General features: G+C 35.1%; 4 long non-coding RNA genes across 4 annotated transcripts; 1 reads left to right on the forward strand and 3 right to left on the reverse strand.

Annotated features, from left to right (window-relative positions):
* Positions 1-4,456: 4,456 nt before the first annotated feature.
* On the reverse strand, positions 4,457-5,247 carry LOC124450997. Its single transcript, XR_006950299.1, has 2 exons — positions 4,843-5,247; positions 4,457-4,762 (listed from the first exon to the last, which is right to left on the reverse strand). It is a non-coding gene; the product is annotated as an uncharacterized LOC124450997 (long non-coding RNA).
* A 114-nt stretch (positions 5,248-5,361) lies between these two features.
* Positions 5,362-7,899, reverse strand: LOC124451036. Its single transcript, XR_006950324.1, has 6 exons — positions 7,661-7,899; positions 7,283-7,589; positions 6,845-7,004; positions 6,501-6,764; positions 6,020-6,131; positions 5,362-5,419 (listed from the first exon to the last, which is right to left on the reverse strand). It is a non-coding gene; the product is annotated as an uncharacterized LOC124451036 (long non-coding RNA).
* A 3,754-nt stretch (positions 7,900-11,653) lies between these two features.
* On the forward strand, positions 11,654-13,776 carry LOC124450852. The gene is made up of 3 exons (XR_006950230.1): positions 11,654-11,733; positions 12,080-12,145; positions 13,265-13,776. It is a non-coding gene; the product is annotated as an uncharacterized LOC124450852 (long non-coding RNA).
* Positions 13,777-14,992: 1,216 nt separating this feature from the next.
* LOC124450851 lies at positions 14,993-17,634 on the reverse strand. Its single transcript, XR_006950229.1, has 6 exons — positions 17,480-17,634; positions 17,136-17,399; positions 16,652-16,763; positions 15,898-15,956; positions 15,385-15,828; positions 14,993-15,295 (listed from the first exon to the last, which is right to left on the reverse strand). It is a non-coding gene; the product is annotated as an uncharacterized LOC124450851 (long non-coding RNA).
* Positions 17,635-18,215: the final 581 nt, after the last annotated feature.

The following is an 18,215-nucleotide window of genomic DNA, read 5'->3' on the forward strand; positions in this document are numbered from 1 at the left end:
TTTGAAGCTTTATTTCTAAGAACAGCTAATTAAATTATCAGCTACTCATATAGTCTATGTCACGACTGAACAAAATGTTTACAGGCTCAAGCTATTGTAACATTGTATCAAATTCTTAGGAAATAGGGACTATAGCCTGCATAAAGGCATTACATTGTGCTGCGTGATTGTTGGATTTTCCTACAGACATATATACGCTTCAATTTGTTTATACTTCAAACGTATGATAACTTTATGCTGTTTTAGACGCAAGTTGACAATAGTCTACAAGATTTAGCCACACAAAGAAAGGAGCAAGAGAAATGGTATTTTCATTTTATAATGTTTTATTGTTTACCTGCACATCTGGATAAAGCGCTGATTTTTTGATGTTCGTGAAAAACTATACAAGGATTGTTCGTCTTTATTTATTTATTTATATTTCAATTTATTCCGGAGACCACATCACTTGAGTGTTTTCACTGGGATGCTGTTTTGTATAACCTGTAAAATACCTTGAATACATTGAAAGCTTCTCAAACACACACTCACTTACATACATATTCAAAAGTATAATCAAGTACTACTAAAGTTGCAGATTTAGTAAAGATTCAAAATGAAAAATAGATTTAGCAATCTTATTGGAAGTACTCAAGTTAATATAGTCTTTAAGAGCGAGATAGGTTGGTGTCCTAGTTCGTGTTTACTTTTGGTAGATGGGAATCGCAGCTTCAACTTGTAGAATGGGAACGAATTCGTTTGCTGTTCCTTGTTAGGTTAAAGTTGAAGTCCGTTAAATTATTACTCCGTTTGTACATAAATGTGTTATTGTACAGACCGAGGTGTTATTGTACAGACCGAGCTTGTAGGGCGAGGTTTGTACCAAAAGACAGAGGTCCGATATTTCTCAGTAAAGACCGAGAAAGCGAGGTTATTAAAAGGATCATTATGTGGCATTGTTTGACCTGAAACGAAGCTTGCTTTCTTTCTCGTCTTTGCTGTTTTTTACCGGTTGGCTTTCACTTTTCTAGTTTTCGTCCATAAAAAATAAATCGTTTCAAATTGTATCGTCTGAATAGTTTAACTGTTTTCTAAGTTTTTTCCTTCGAATCACATTCGTAAATGGTTTTTTCTTTTGTTTATTTTGCGTTTTGCTGTTTGCTTTACGAAGTTTGTTTACATTTGACAGTAAAATTACGCGTTTTGGACCCTGGTCGATTACGGGAAAATAATGGCCCGGCAAAAATGTTTCTGAGCCTATCAAAGCGCGCCATTTTGCCGGAAGTGACGCTTTCCATATATTTAGAATTCGTAATCTATATTTTCAGTTGGCGAGGAATTTTGACGACTCAAAAAGCTTTTGTGGAAACATTTAGAAAGATTGAAGAAAATGAGCAATCTGAACAGGTTGGAGTCACGGATTTGCGTAATCTTCAACTGATGCTGCTGTTTCCTATTGGTGTAGCACAGAATTAAAAAATAGAAAAGATCGTCTCTTGTAATTTTTTTGTAGACGCTATAAACTATTGATTTGCCACTCAACAAGTGTAAAAACAGAGGCGATCTCCCCCCCCCCTCGGGTCCACTCAAAATGCTAATTAGAACATTCCAACAAAAACTATCCAGGGGGGTGCCTCTGTTTTCTGCACTGATTGAATGATTAATTCATGACGTATGGCAATAGTGACAAAAATCACTTAAGACCATGTTTGTGACGTTAGCATTCGGTCTTCTAGCTAAATGTATCATTGTATATTTAGATGAATTTGCAAGCTTCTTTGAAGACGGAATTAAAGAAATTTCGGGACAACGCTGCGAAGGAAGTTGTGAGTTGCCCACCGTTATCTCCCCCATAGTCCATATGATTGTCGTGAATTTGAAAATTTTAACTCGTGCAGTAAACGTCATGTAAGCGAAATTAAGGAATCCGACTTCGACGACTTGTTTTTGTCTGGAACATGGTTTCGTCGGGGCCTGTTTTCATGAGTCACTTGCTGAGGAGCCGGGACATAAATTGTCGATTCCTTTTATACTAATTTATGATAGTTGGATTCAAATATTTGCCCAATTGTCCTGGGACAAAACTACGAACCGAATGACTCGGACACTTACCTAGGGATTATTCATTACGTGAACGCACGGATTAAGTATCCCACTATGTATTTAAATGTTCAAGCTAAAATCACGTCGAGCCCTCAGTCGTATAATTTGTGTAGTGGATTAATACTTTTCCAGGTTTGCGGTGAAAATATTTTCATTGCAAACAGTTCACATTGCTTTCTCTCTCTCTCTATATATATATATGGTATCGATAGAAGAAGAAAATACACAAAAACTACAATTTCATCCCGACAAGCCTGTTTCGTGATTTCTCACTCTTCAGGGCTTAATATTATCCCCTGTATTGTAAACCGATTGTAAACCCTGAAGAGTGAGAAATCACGAAACAGGCTTGTCGGGATGAAATTGTAGTTTTTGTGTATTTTCTTCTTATTATCAATATTTATGCTCTGCTCTTAAGCATCGAGCACTGTACTTACGGAGATTCAAATGAACAAAACTTCCTATATATATATATGGTATGTGTAAATAGCTTTTCTTCTCATCTTTCATGCAGTTAATGCTTTAAAATAAGGAGGAAAAATTTACCAAAGTATAAAGTAACTGTTAGCCTGGGGCCGGTTGCACGAAGCCTGAAAAGCAAATTTTTCTGAACTTTCATAAAATCACTTATAGGAGAAATGAATACGATTTGAAATGTGCAATCACTGAAATAAAATATTGTTTCGAAGATTACAAAATTTCTTTATCATAATAAAATATAAACACCTTTTTAGAAGTTTGAAAATTTTGCCATCCAATGGATAACGCTTTCCAGGCTTCGTGCAACCTGCCCCTGACGTTTATTTATATATTTACTTTGAAATTTATCTGCATGGCTTACACAGTTCCTGTGTGACAAAATCTCATATTTTTTCAGCAAAAACAAGAACTCGAAAAGATCAAACGACGTATTCAGACGATGCTTGGCACCTCTTTGTGAGTGATTTAATCGTTTTATTACAAATAATCACGCAGGTACTTTTCAAAATCCATTTTATGGACGATATTCACTGTATCAACTGTACTTTTACCCATTCTCATTAATTTGTCAATGATTTGAAATGACGTTAAATGTTCAATAATATTTATTCATTATATGTTTAAATGCGTGTACTGTGTATGAATTTCTTCAAAAACACCTAAATTTTTGATTCAATAGTCATGACGACGAGAAAACAGGTGTGATTGTTTGAGAGTTATTGCAAAGATTTGGCTTTGTTTTGTTGTAAACGTGTATTAGTACCAAAAATGCCTGTTTTTGTAGTGATTTTATTGAGGTGTGATATAAACTATTTATGTGTAAATTACATAAAGTAAACCTGTAAAGATTAGCGTCACTTTTTTCGCATGTGAAGACGTTTTTCATGCTTAATAATCCCGACAGTAATAACTTGGATTTCAACCATCATGCATTGCGCGCGTGGTCGGTCATTTTGGCGAACGAATTCGACCGGCAAGAGTATTTATAATTCAATCCTTCGTAAACGTTGCAATTCTGGTTGAATTATTCATTTTTATGTAATTCAATAGCTGCAATAGTTGAGATATGTGATTCTACAAATATTTTGATTCTTTTCGCAGAAAAGGAAATGTGAAAGTATCCGAGTCATAAAATACCGCGAGCCTGTAAACAAACGCGCGCTAAGCATGATGGTTAACACTCACCATTGAAAAGTCTACGCAACGAGAAAGAAAGTGTTTTCACTGTTTTGTGACTTACGTATTTATGATTTGATTTTTCCTTGTTATCGATTGCGTAAGCGACAATTTTAAGTAAAACAAAATGAAACAAATTCCGAAAACGGACATCTCGTTTTCTTGATATTCAAGATATTACAAGAGTTTGAAACAAAGATGGTGTAATATTTCGTCTTCATTCCAAAGACATCATCAGACTAATAGTTTGAAACTATTTTTGAAACAATACTTTGAAACTATTAGTCTGATGATGTCTTTGGAATAAAGACGAAATATCACACCATCTTTGTTTCAAACTCTTGTATTATCTTGAATATCAAGAAAACGAGATGTCCGTTTTCGGAATTTGTTTTGTTTCGATCGGTTCACCACAAACAACGACGAAGTTCAAATACACTCCAAAGTACATATAGTTTTGATTTATAGCGCTTAAAAACTACAGTTGAACTTTGAGGTCTATTTTACAGAAAATCCGCCATGATTTCTATTTCGTTGCTTTCTTAGTTTCTTTTAAATTTTCCTGGAATTTCAAGATTCGTCACTGTACAACTCACCTGTTTTAGTTATATTTTATCCATAGTGTCATTTATTCTCAGAATTTCAGAAATAGATGTCGGCTGTGAATTACACGCGAATATAGTCATAATTTCTCAAAAAGTGAAAAAAAACTCGTAAATTCTGATAAATAAAAAGATAAACCATTATTATTCCAGCATATACATTGCTTGTTTTTCCAGTTTTCGAAACTAGAAAATATAAAATCACAAGATCCGGGCTATCTGCACGTACCCGTTCGCACCTATTTTTAATTTTTTTGGTTTTGTCGTTACGTTATAGAAAAGAAGCACCACAGTTAATGACCTCAATGCAAATTATTTGAGTAAAAAAGTCAAAACCAAAATAAAGTGAAGGATCATTGGCCGACGTTTCCCAGCTTTATTTCGTTTCGAGCTTTCTGTCTTATTGTTTTCGACTTTCACATCTATGAAAGAAACGAGAAAACCATTATTCACTGTGGAACAAATACCATGAAAATTGCTAATGGGCAAATGCTTAAGTCACGTGACAAACCTTTCGTATTGGTTGTGGTGTTTGTCTTTGTTGTTGATGGGAACATTGTGTCTTTCATGATGGACTCTGTATTAGTTGTGATGTTTCTCGTTGTCGTTGATGGGAAGATCGTTTGTTTCATGACGGATTCTGTATTAGTAATGGTGTTTTCGTTCTTGTTGATGGGAACATCGTGTGTTTCATAATGGACTCTGTATAAATCGTGGTGTTTTCGTTCTTCTGGATTGAATCATTGTATCTTTTATGATGGAGTCTCTACTAGTCATTGTGTTTTCCTTTCTTGTTAATGATGGGAACACAGTGTGCTTTTCAATGTACATTGCTTTCGTGCAAATGCTTGACATGCTACTGACGACTGCGATAGAAATATCTTGAAGCTGTTTTCGATTAAGTTCAATTTTTCGTAAACATTAGTTCCAACTCGATCACATCGCTTCCTTTCTACAAAATGTGACATTCAAACAAAGTATTCAAAGCTAAGTGTAAAACATTAAAGTCAGCAATCCGTACCTGAATCCAAGAAAAAGACCTCGACAAACTCTGGCGTTCTTCCAAACAATTGGTACAACTGTTAGAAAGAATGAGATAATGGCGATCAAAGGACATTAATTAAGCATTCACTCAAAATCAAATAATAAGCCCTTAATGACCGAGGCGAAGTCTTTACGGAGAAATAACGGACCGAGGTGTTTTGTACAGACCGAGTCCGTAGGGCGAGGTTTGTACAAAAGATAGAGGTCCGATATTTCTCAGTAAAGACCGAGAAAGCGAGGTTATTAGAAGGATTATTATATGGCATTATTGACGTAAAACGAAGCTTGCTTTCTTTCTCTTCCTTGCTGTTTTACGGGTTGATTTTCACTTTTCTAGTTTTCGTCCATAAAAATAAATCGTTTCAAATTGTATCGTCTAGATAGTTTAAATGTTTTCCAAGTGTTTTTCCTTCGAATCACATTCGTAAATGGTTTTTCGTTTCGTTTATTTTGCGTTTTGCTGTTTGCTTTACGAAATTTGTTTACATTTGACTGTAAAATTACGCGTTTTGGACCCTGGTCGATTACGGGAAAATAATGGACAGGCAAAAATGTTTCTGAACCAATCAACTTCTTGTCCTTCCCCCCGTTTTTTTTGTCTAAATAAACTGTCAAATCTTTAATGATTGTTCTACCTTCTTTTTTAATCGATCATTTAACATTTTGTTATTTATTGACGATTCGTTGCTTATTTCTTTCAGCCATTTCGTAGTTTCCAAACTGATTTCGACTTTTTCGTCCAAATTTCTGCAAAAAGAAAATATAACACGTATATTCTTGTTAAACTCCTCTTGATTTTACAACAGACAATAAAACTTTCGATTTGAACAAGATTGGTCTTTTAGTTCCAAATTGTAATTCCTAAAGTCCCCGAAAAATCATTTCCCATGTTGATCTAGTGCCACTGAACTCACTAAAACAAACTGTATTGATATACGAAAGCCCCATCAGTTCTAAACTGTTAGTTCTACAGCTCCAAAAGGTATTTTCCTAAGCTAAACTAACACCGCTAACATTATATCACTTTGCTATTTTCTCCTTTTAAAGGTAACTATCCAAAAGATAACTTTTTGATATTGTTATTGAAATACAAAACTGAAATATTATAATGTTCACCTTGACTTTCATTCAAAACACATTCAACTCCGTCCCCAGAAAAGAAGCGGGGACATTTTTCACATTGAAAACTTCCATTTGATCTTCTCCAGCATTCACGGCCAGGATAACATGGAAAACGTTGACAGGCATCATTTCTCACATGGTTGAAACCACATTCAATTGGATCTTTTACAGCATATTTGCAAACATATGAGCCGACCGTGTTTATACAAGTAGCCTGGGAAGGACAGACCGCTTCTTCCAGATTACATTCGTCGACATCTGTGTCAAAGTTTTAGTCAAAATAATTTTAAAATATGCAAGTGTTTCTTTTGATGTATTGCGACTTAAACTGACATTACCTTTGGTACAAGAAACTTCCTCATATCCAGTCCTCGCGCACTGAAATTACAGTTTCCCTTGGTAACGTGATGTCTCAAACTGGGAATATCTTGAACAGAGTGCAATCGACTTTGGTTGAAACCAAATTTAATGTTTCTGATGCATCCAATGAAATATCCCCTAAAAAGACGTATTTTTTCGTAGATATTCAACAGAAATCATCTGATATTTAGTGTCACCACAAAAAAAAACAAAATTAACTGTATTTATGCTAGATAAACTTTATTACGTATCCGCTTATCATCACAAAGATCTTGTGAAGATTACCTCTTATAAGCTACTCGTACTACAAATGAAAACTAAACTAAATTATCTGTTTAAATTGCTCTTTCGAAAGATCCAGTAACTAAATCATGTCTTAAAATCAGTAACTGCACAAACTTGATGTAATTGTTCACCTCCTTTCTTTGAGTGTCGCGAAAATCTTGAAAGATTCATGATCTGTTATGGAATTAGAATCAGAGTATCGTCTGGGTGGAAATCCTCCTAACTGAAGATTGCTGTTAAGCTTCAGGGTCACGTTGTTTTCCATCTTTAATTGATCGTCGATGAACAATTGTAGAAGAAATGTCTTGTACACTGTTTTCACTGTATGATATCGAGAATCGTTGTATCTTTCATCCGTGGAGAATCTCGCAGATTATCTTATTGTTAACGTTTCTTCCACAGAAGGAAAATACAATAAGACCGTTGCTTATGAAAAGACTAATGCAAAAATAAAGATTACATTTCTGACGCGAAAAAAGGAACAGTCACGAATGTCGCCATTAACAAACCTCAAAAAATCTCTTTCGCCAAAATCGTCCCGATAAAGCAACAAAGCGCGAGCAATAGACGTTTGAAATTGAAACTGGAAAACACCGAAACCTTTTGGTATGTTAAACGACATTGTCGGCCCAGGAAGGTTTGTGCTGGCTTTGAAGAACTTGTACGTATCTTCATGATTTTGCTGCAGGCAAAAAGTCGCATTAATGATGAGAAAATTGACGAGAAATATAAAAGACAGCATCGTATTACGTGGAGTAGACGTGTTTAATTGCAACCGAAGAAATCAATGGAATGGAACAGTCACGGATGAAAAATATGCAATTTCGCTCGCTGTTTGAAGGAAAAATATTTCTGTGAAAGTTCTCAATAATCAAGCAAAGTTCTTTACATCTCGAGTTCGAAAACGGCCAAAGTATCCTTTGCAATAATAAAATCTCTCTTGCACTATTGTGCACCGAAAATCTATCAAAGTCTGTTAAACATTATACATGCAATTATGAAAATCAACGAACCTTGACATTCTAGAATGGTTTATTTCCAAGATAATCCCAAACAACTCTGCATATGTATTAACATAGCGTCAGGCCACTCGTCAAGTAAGTGTAGGACAAGACGTACCTGTTTTTATTCATTGACGAATTCATGTTTAGACATTCTGACAAAAAAAACCATTGTAATAGCTTTTTTATAATGATTTAAAGCTGTTGATACAAATCATGTAGCAACAGACAACTTGGGGACTACTGCATTTTAGCGGACACCTTCGACGCTGACCCAAACCCTAACCCTACAATCCTAAACAAAAGCGAGCCCGCGCTCCGCATATAAGCGCTTCGGGTGTCCCGCTAAACTGCAGTCTAGCCGAGAACCTGTACAACGAGAGCATTGATTTCTATGATCTTGTCATTTCATGTGCAAACGTAAAACGATGTAGAATTTGTTGTATACATGTGTATCTCCTGTGCATCTCATGTATACATGTGTATCTCTTTATCCCATAGCTCTATGACAATAAAATGGCGGAAATGCGAGCAAACAAGCATCGACAAGAGGAGTAAGTTCTTGAATTTTATTCATGGTTTGATGGTACTATGTGCTGTGAATGGCAATTTTCTTACCAGGATACGACGCTGTGTAATTCATCGCTTTTATGGCATTGCAAATAAGAGCATTTTCGGTGCACCAAAAGATGAAGGGGACGCAGGAAAGAAAGACGATCCAGAGGCACAAAAACAGGCTACAGGTCAGTCTTGCCAAAAATATAAGACCGCAAATTATAGTTTAGTAGCAAGAGACTGGGGCGGGGTGTGTGTAAACCGAGCTGCTAGAGACCTGGGGCCGGCTGCACGAAGCCTGGATAGCGTCATCCACTGTATAGCAAATTTTTCTGAATCTTCATAAAATCTCTTATAAGAGAAAAGTATACGATTTGAACTGTGCAATCACTGAAATATAATATTGTTTCGAAGATATCGATTATTAAAATTCTTTGTCGTATGAAAAGTAAAAACACCTTCTTCACAAGTTTCAAAATTTTTGCTATCCAATAGATAACGCTATCAAGGTTTCGTGCAACCGGCGCCTGGTAGTTGTATATCTTGTGGCTATACATCTTTGAGGAAAGTTACATAGCCATTGGTATCAGCTGAGGAAGACAATTGATTACACTTGACAATTGAATGCACTTGCCAAGAAAATGGCAAGTGAGACTTAAAGCCTTTTACTCTTGCAGCCAACAATTTATAATGTTTTTATTCAGTTGGTCTTCAAACAAAATATTTCAAAACATGGCAGATTGGCAAAGACATAAAACCAAAGGAACCCGCCGAATCAGAACCTTTCATCAAACCTGAGGAGGAAACGGAATTGGAAGATGTATTAATTTCACTACATCGAAGACTAACAACTGCTTCTCTTCACTCGATTTCTTTACTAATTCATTTATATTTTATTCAATACGTTTCTTGACGAACAAACTTCCAAGATTCAGGTATCCTATACGTATTACAAAATTCCATAAAGACATTTTATTTACTATGATAAAGAATGTTTGTCGCTTGCACAAGTGATACAGCCTTTAAAATTTTATTTGTAGAACGATGAAGAGGGGTCGTATGGAGAAAAATAAAAAAGAGCAGTGTGAACTGGTAAGGATGTCAAAGTTGCCAAAACCCTCTTAAACATTTTCGCGATGTGTTTAAAATATTCAATGCGTCTTTCAGTTTTCGCCGTTCTTGCATGAAAATAACGGGGAGAATCAAATATTTTCATTTTTTGAAAGGCAGAAAGAAAACAACTCATAGTAATGAGGATATGGGTGAGCTCTTTATGTCAACTTGAGATAAATTTAGTAAAGGGTGAGCGAGTGGAGGTTTGTACACCCCTCTCAACCTTGGTTCGAGAGGGTGCAGAAGGGGTGCCAAATTACTTGTTAAATATTTGTGTAAAGGGAATGCTTTTTGAACACGGAAGTATCGTTATTAACCAATCTGAGCGCAATTTAGTCAATCAATGAGAATTTGCAAATCGATCATGAATATGTGTTAGAGGAAAAATGAAAACATTAGTTTGTTTTGAACCGATTTGTTTCGCATAATTGTTGTTTTATAAAAGAAATAAAAGGTGTTTGATGGTATGTTTATGTAAACAAAATGTTCATGACTCCTATACATACAGTTGTCTTTGATTTTCGCTGACGAATTTGAAGCTTTATTTTTAAGAACAGCTAATTAAATTATCAGCTACTCATATAGTCTATGTCACGACTGAACAAAATGTTTACAGGCTCAAGCTATTGTAACATTGTATCAAATTCTGAGGAAATAGGGACTATAGCCTGCATAAAGGCATTACATTGTGCTGCGTGATTGTTGGATTTTCCTACAGACATATATACGCTTCAATTTGTTTATACTTCAAACGTATGATAACTTTATGCTGTTTTAGACGCAAGTTGACAATAGTCTATAAGATTTAGCCACACAAAGAAAGGAGCAAGAGAAATGGTATTTTTCATTTTATAATGTTTTATTGTTTATCTGCACATCTGGATAAAGCGCTGATTTTTTGATGTTCGTGAAAAACTATACAAGGATTGTTCGTCTTTATTTATTTATTTATATTTCAATTTATTCCGGAGACCACATCACTTGAGTGTTTTCACTGGGATGCTGTTTTGTATAACCTGTAAAATACCTTGAATACATTGAAAGCTTCTCAAAACACACACACACACATACATATTCAAAAGTATAATCAAGTACTACTAAAGTTGCAGATTTAGTAAAGATTCAAAATGAAAAATAGATTTAGCAATCTTATTGGAAGTACTCAAGTTAATATAGTCTTTAAGAGCGAGATAGGTTGGTGTCCTAGTTTGTGTTTACTTTTGGTAGATGGGAATCACAGCTTCAACTTGTAGAATGGGAACGAATTCGTTTGCTGTTCCTTGTTAGGTTAAAGTTGAAGTCCGTTAAATTATTACTCCGTTTGTACATAAATGTGTTATTGTACAGACCGAGGTGTTATTGTACAGACCGAGCTTGTAGGGCGAGGTTTGTACAAAAGACAGAGGTCCGATATTTCTCAGTAAAGACCGAAAAGCGAGGTTATTAAAGGATCATTATGTGGCATTGTTTGACCTGAAACGAAGCTTGCTTTCTTTCTCGTCTTACTGTTTTTACCGGTTGGCTTTCACTTTTCTAGTTTTCGTCCATAAAAAATAAATCGTTTCAAATTGTATCGTCTGAATAGTTTAACTGTTTTCTAAGTTTTTTCCTTCGAATCACATTCGTAAATGGTTTTTTCTTTTGTTTATTTTGCGTTTTGCTGTTTGCTTTACGAAGTTTGTTTACATTTGACAGTAAAATTACGCGTTTAGGACCCTGGTCGATTACGGGAAAATAATGGCCCGGCAAAAATGTTTCTGAGCCTATCAAAGCGCGCCATTTTGCCGGAAGTGACGCTTTCCATATAATTAGAATTCGTAATCTATATTTTCAGTTGGCGAGGAATTTTGACGACTCAAAAAGCTTTTGTGGAAACATTTAGAAAGATTGAAGAAAATGAGCAATCTGAACAGGTTGGAGTCACGGATTTGCGTAATCTTCAACTGATGCTGTTGTTTCCTATTGGTGTAGCACAGAATTAAAAATAGAAAAGATCGTCTCTTGTAATTTTTTTGTAGACGCTATAAACTATTGATTTGCCACTCAACAAGTGTAAAAACAGACGATCTCCCCCCCTCGGGTCCACTCAAAATGCTAATTAGAACATTCCAACAAAAACTATCCAGGGGGTGCCTCTGTTTTCTGCACTGATTGAATGACTAATTCTTAACGTATGGCAATAGTGACAAACATAACTTAAGACCATGTTTGTGATTTTAGCATTCAGTCTTCTAGCTAAATGTATCATTGTATATTTAGATGAATTTGCAAGCTTCTTTGAAGACGGAATTAAAGAAATTTCGTGACAACGCTGCGAAGGAAGTTGTGAGTTGCCCAATATCCCCCATAGTCCATATGATTGTCGCGAGTTTGAAAATTTTAACTCGTGCAGTAAACGTCATGTAAGCGAAATCAACGAATCCGACTTCGACGACTTGTTATTTCGTCTGGAACATGTTTCGTCGGGGCCTGTTTTCATGAGTCACTTGCTGAGGAGCCGGGACAGAAATTGTCGATTCTATCTATACTTATTGACGATAGTTGCGTTCAATTGTTTTCCCAATTGTCCTGGGACTAAACTACAAACCGAGTGACTCGGACACTCACCTTGCCTAAGGATTATTCATTACGTGAACGCACGGATTAAGAATCCACTATGTATTTAAATGTTCAAGCTAAAATCACTTCGCGCCCTCAGTCGTAAAATTTGTGTAGTGAATTAATCCTTTTCCAGGTTTGCGATGAAAATATTTTCATTGCAAACAGTTCACATTGCTCTCTCTCTCTCTCTATATATATATATATGGTATCGATAGAAGAAGAAAATACACAAAAACTACAATTTCATCCCGACAAGCCTGTTTCGTGATTCTCACTCTTCAGGGTTTAATATTATCCCTGAAGAGCGAGAATGAAACAGTAAATTGTTTATTCTTCTATCAATATTACGCTCTGCTCTTAAGCATCGAGCACTGTACTTACGGAGATTCAAATAAACAAAACTTCCTATATATATATATGGTATGTGTAAAATAGCTTTTTCTTCTCATCTTTCATGCAGTTAATGCTTTAAAATAAGGAGGAAAAAATTTACCAAAGTATAAAGTAACTGTTAGCCTGGGGCCGGTTGCACAAAGCCTGGATAGCGTTATCCACTGGATAGCAAATTTTTCTGAACTTTCATAAAATCACTTATAGGAGAAATGAATACGATTTGAAATGTGCAATCACTGAAATAAAATATTGTTTCGAAGATTACAAAATTTCTTTGTCATAATAAAATATAAACACCTTTTTTTCAAGTTTGAAAATTTTTGCCATCCAATGGATAACGCTTTCCAGGCTTCGTGCAACCTGCCCCTGACGTTTATTTATATATTTACTTTGAAATTTATCTGTATGGCTTACACAGTTCCTGTGTGACAAAATCTCATATTTTTCCAGCAAAAACAAGAACTCGAAAAGATCAAACGACGTATTCAGACGATGCTTGGCACCTCTTTGTGAGTGATTTAATGGTTTTATTACAAATAATCATGCAGGTACTTTTCAAAATCCATTTTATGGACGATATTCACTGCATCAACTGTACTTTTACCCATTCTCATTAATTTGTCAATGATTTGAAATGACGTTAAATGTTCAATAATATTTATTCATTATATGTTTAAGTGCGTGTACTGTGTATGAATTTCTTCAAAAACACCTAAATTTTTGATTCAATAGTCATGACGACGAGAAAGCAGGTGTGATTGTTTGAGAGTTATTGCAAAGATATGGCTTTGTTTTGTTGTAAACGTGTATTAGTACCAAAAAATGCGTGTTTTTGTAGTGATTTTGTTGAAGTGTGATATAAACTATTTACGTTTAAATTACATAGAGTAAACCTGTAAAGAATAGCGTCACTTTTTCGCATGTACATAATATATTAATCCTAACACGGTTTTTAATATGCACATGAAAAACATGGATTGGAGACGAGTCAAATCTTTGAAAAACCATGGATTGGAGATGAGTCAAATCTCTTTTAAACTGCGTATGGACGAGAGATTCTCGACACTATAGCAGTTTACTGGATGGCACCGTGTTTCAACTTTATTCCAAAGCCATCATCAGAGTATATACATAATATATTGATCCTAACGTTTTCGCATGTGATGACGTTTTCATGCTTAATAATCCCGACAGTAATATCTTGGATTTCAACCATCATGCATTGCGCGCGTAGTCGGTCATTTTTGGCGAACGAATTCGACCGGCAAGAGTATTTATAATTCAATCCTTCGTAAACGTTGCAATTCTGGTTTAATTATTCATTTTTTACGTAATTCAATAGCTGCAATAGTTGAGATATGTGACTCTACAAATATTTTGATTATTTTTTCGCAGAAAAGGAATTGTGAAAGTATCCGAGTCATAAAATACCGCGAGCCTCTCATGTACATGTAAACAAACGCGCGCTAAGCATGATGGTTAACACTCAGCATTGAAAAGTCTACGCAACGAGAAAGAAAGTGTTTTCACTGTTTTGTGACTTACGTATTTATGATTTGATTTTTTCCTTGTTATCGATCACGTAAGCAGACAATTTTAAGTAAAACAAAATGAAACAAATTCCGAAAACGGACATCTCGTTTTCTTGATATTCAAGATAATACAAGAGTTTGGAACAAAAGATGGTGTGATATTTCGTCTTCATTCCAAAGACATCATCAGACTAATAGTTTGAAACTATTTTTGAAACTATTAGTATGATGATGTCTTTAATGTCTACACCATCTTTGTTTCAAACTGTATTATCTTGAATATCAAAAACAGTTATCCGTTTCGGATTTTATTTTTCGATCACGGAAGGTAGACGGTTCCCCACAAACAACGACGAAGTTCAAATACACTCCAAAGTACATATAGTTTTCATTTATGGCGCTTAAAAACTACAGTTGATTTTTGAGGTCTATTTTACAGAAAATCCGCCATGATTTCTATTTCGTTGCTTTCTTAGTTTCTTTTAAATTTTCCTGGAATTTCAAGATTCATCACTGTACAACTCACCTGTTTCAGTTATGTTTTATCCATTTTGTCGTTTATTCTCAGAATTTCAGAAACAGATGTCGGCTGTGAATTACATGCGAATATAGTCATAATTTCTCAAAAAATGAAAAAACTCGTAAATTCTGATAAATATAAAGATAAACCATTATTATTCTAGCATATACATTGCTTGGTTTTCCAGTTTTCCAAACTAGAAAATATAAAATCACAAGATCCGGGCTATCTGCACGTTCTCGTTCGTACCTATTTTTAATTTTTGGTTTTGTCGTTACGTAATAGAAAAGTAGCACCCAGTTTATGACCTCAATGCAAATTATTTGAGTAAAAAAGTCAAAACCAAAATAAAGTGAAGGATCATTGGCCGACGTTTCCCAGCTTTATTTCGTTCCGAGCTTTCTTTCTTATTGTTTTTGACTTTCACATCTATGAAAGAAACGAGAAAACCATCATTCACTGTGGAACAAATACCATGAAAATTGCTAATGGGCAAATCCTTAAGTCACGTGACAAACCTTTCGTATTGGTCGTGGTGTTTGTCGTTGTTCTTGATGGGAACATTGTGTCTTTCATGATGAACTCTGTATTAGTTGTGATGTTTCTCGTTGTCGTTGATGGGAAGATCGTTTGTTTCATGACGGATTCTGTATTAGTAATGGTGTTTTCGTTCTTGTTGATGGGAACATCGCGTGTTTCATAATGGACTCTGTATAAATCGTGGTGTTTTCGTTCTTCTTGATTGAATCATTGTATCTTTTATGATGGAGTCTCTACTAGTCATTGTGTTTTCCTTTCTTGTTAATGATGGGAACACAGTGTGCTTTTCAATGTACATTGCTTTCGTGCAAATGCTTGACATGCTACTGACGACTGCGATAGAAATATCTTGAAGCTGTTTTCGATTAAGTTCAATTTTTTTCGTAAACATTAGTTCCAACTCGATCACATCGCTTTCCTTTCTACAAAATGTGACATTCAAACAAAGTATTCAAAGCTAAGTGTAAAACATTAAAGTCAGCAATCCGTACCTTAATCCATGAAAAAAGACCTCGACAAACTCTGGCGTTCTTCCAAACAATTGATACAACTGTTAGAAAGAATGAGATAATGGCGATCAAAGGACATTAATTAAGCATTCACTCAAAATCAAATAATAAGCCTTTAATGACCGAGAGCGAGGTCTTTACGGAGAAATAACGGACCGAGGTGTTTTTGTATAGACCGAGCCCGTAGGGCGAGGTTTGTACAAAAAGACAGAGGTCCGATATTTCTCAGTAAAGACCGAGAAAGCGAGGTTATTAAAATTATTATATGGCATTATTTGACGTGAAACGAAGCTTGCTTTCTTTTGTCCTTGCTGTTTTACGGGTTGATTTTCACTTTTCTAGTTTTTGTCCATAAAAAATAAATCGTTTCAAATTGTATCGTCTAGATAGTTAAACTGTTTTCCAAGTTTTTTTCCTTCGAATGACCTTCGTAAATGGTTTTTCGTTTCGTTTATTTTGCGTTTTGCTGTTAACATTACGAAGTTTGTTTATATTTGACTGTAAAATTGCGCGTTTTGGACCGTGGTCGATTACGGGAAAATAATGGACCGGCAAAATGTTTCTGAGCCAATCAAGCGCCATTTAGCCGGAGTGACGCATATAATAATTAGAATTAATCAACAGATGATATCAAATATTTCATATATTAACCATATATTGACATCACTTCGTCGGTATCATCCTCCTGCCCTGTTTTTGTCTAAATAAACTGTCAAATCTTTAATGATTGTTCTACCTTCTTTTTAATCGATCATTTAATATTTTGTTGTATATTGACGATTCGTTGCTTATTTCTTTCAGCCATTTCGTAGTTTCCAAACTGATTTCGACTTTTTTCGTCCAAATTTCTGCAGATAAGAAAATATAACACGTATATTCTTGTTAAACTCCTCTTGATTTTACTACAGACAATAAAAACTTTCGATTTGAACAGGATTGGTCTTTTAGTTCCTAATTGTAATTCCTAAAGTCCCCGAAAAATCATTTCCCATGTTGATCTAGTGCCACTGAACTCACTAAAACAAACTGTATTGATATACGAAAGCCCCATCAGTTCTAAACTGTTAGTTCTACAGCTCCAAAAGGTATTTTCCTAAGCTAAACTAACACCGCTAACATTATATCACTTTGCTATTTTCTCCTTTTAAAGGTAACTATCCAAAAGATAACTTTTTTGATATTGTTATTGAAATACAAAACTGAAATATTATAATGTTCACCTTGACTTTTATTCAAAACACATTCAACTCCGTCCCCAGCAAAGAAGCGGGGGCATTTTTCACATTGAAAACTTCCATTTGATCTTCTCCAGCATTCACGGCCAGGATAACATGGAAAACGTTGACAGGGATCATTTCGCACATGGTTGAAACCACATTCAATTGGATCTTTTACAGCATATTTGCAAACAAATGAGCCGACCGTGTTTATACAAGTAGCCTGGGAAGGACAGACCGCTTCTTCCAGATTACATTCGTCGACATCTGTGTCAAAGTTTTAGTCAAAATAATTTTAAAATATGCAAGTGTTTCTTTTGATGTATTGCGACTTAAACTGACATTACCTTTGGTACAAGAAACTTCCTCATATCCAGTCCCTCGCGCACTGAAATTACAGTTTCCCTTGGTAACGTGATGTCTCAAACTGGGAATATCTTGAACAGAGTGCAATCGACTTTGGTTGAAACCAAATTTAATGTTTCTGATGCATCCAATGAAATATCCCTAAAAAGACGTATTTTTTCGTAGATATTCAACAGAAATCATCTGATATTTAGTGTCACCACAAAAAACAAAATTAACTGTATTTATGCTAGATAAACTTTATTACGTATCCGCTTATCATCACAAAGATCTTGTGAAGATTACCTCTTATAAGCCACTCGTACTACAAGAAAACTAAACTAAATTATCTGTTTAAATTGCTCTTTCGAAAGATCCAGTAATTAAATCATGTCTTAAAATCAGTGACTGCACAAACTTGATGTAATTGTTCACCTCCTTTCTTTGAGTGTCGCGAAAATCTTGAAAGATTCATTATCTGTTATGGAATTAGAATCAGAGTATCGTCTGGGTGGAAATCCTCCTATCTGAAGATTACTGTTAAGCTTCAGGGTCACGTTGTTTTCCATCTTTAATTGATCGTCGATGAACAATTGTAGAAGAAATGTCTTGTACACTGTTTTCACTGTATGACATCGAGAATCGTTGTATCTTTCATTCGTGGAGAATCTCTCATAGATCTTATTGTTAACGTTTCTTCTTCCACAGAAGGAAAATACAATACGACCGTCTTTTATG

Source organism: Xenia sp. Carnegie-2017, unplaced genomic scaffold (genome assembly GCF_021976095.1).
Source record: "Xenia sp. Carnegie-2017 unplaced genomic scaffold, XeniaSp_v1 HiC_scaffold_24, whole genome shotgun sequence".
Taxonomy (NCBI): Eukaryota; Metazoa; Cnidaria; class Anthozoa; order Malacalcyonacea; family Xeniidae; genus Xenia; species Xenia sp. Carnegie-2017.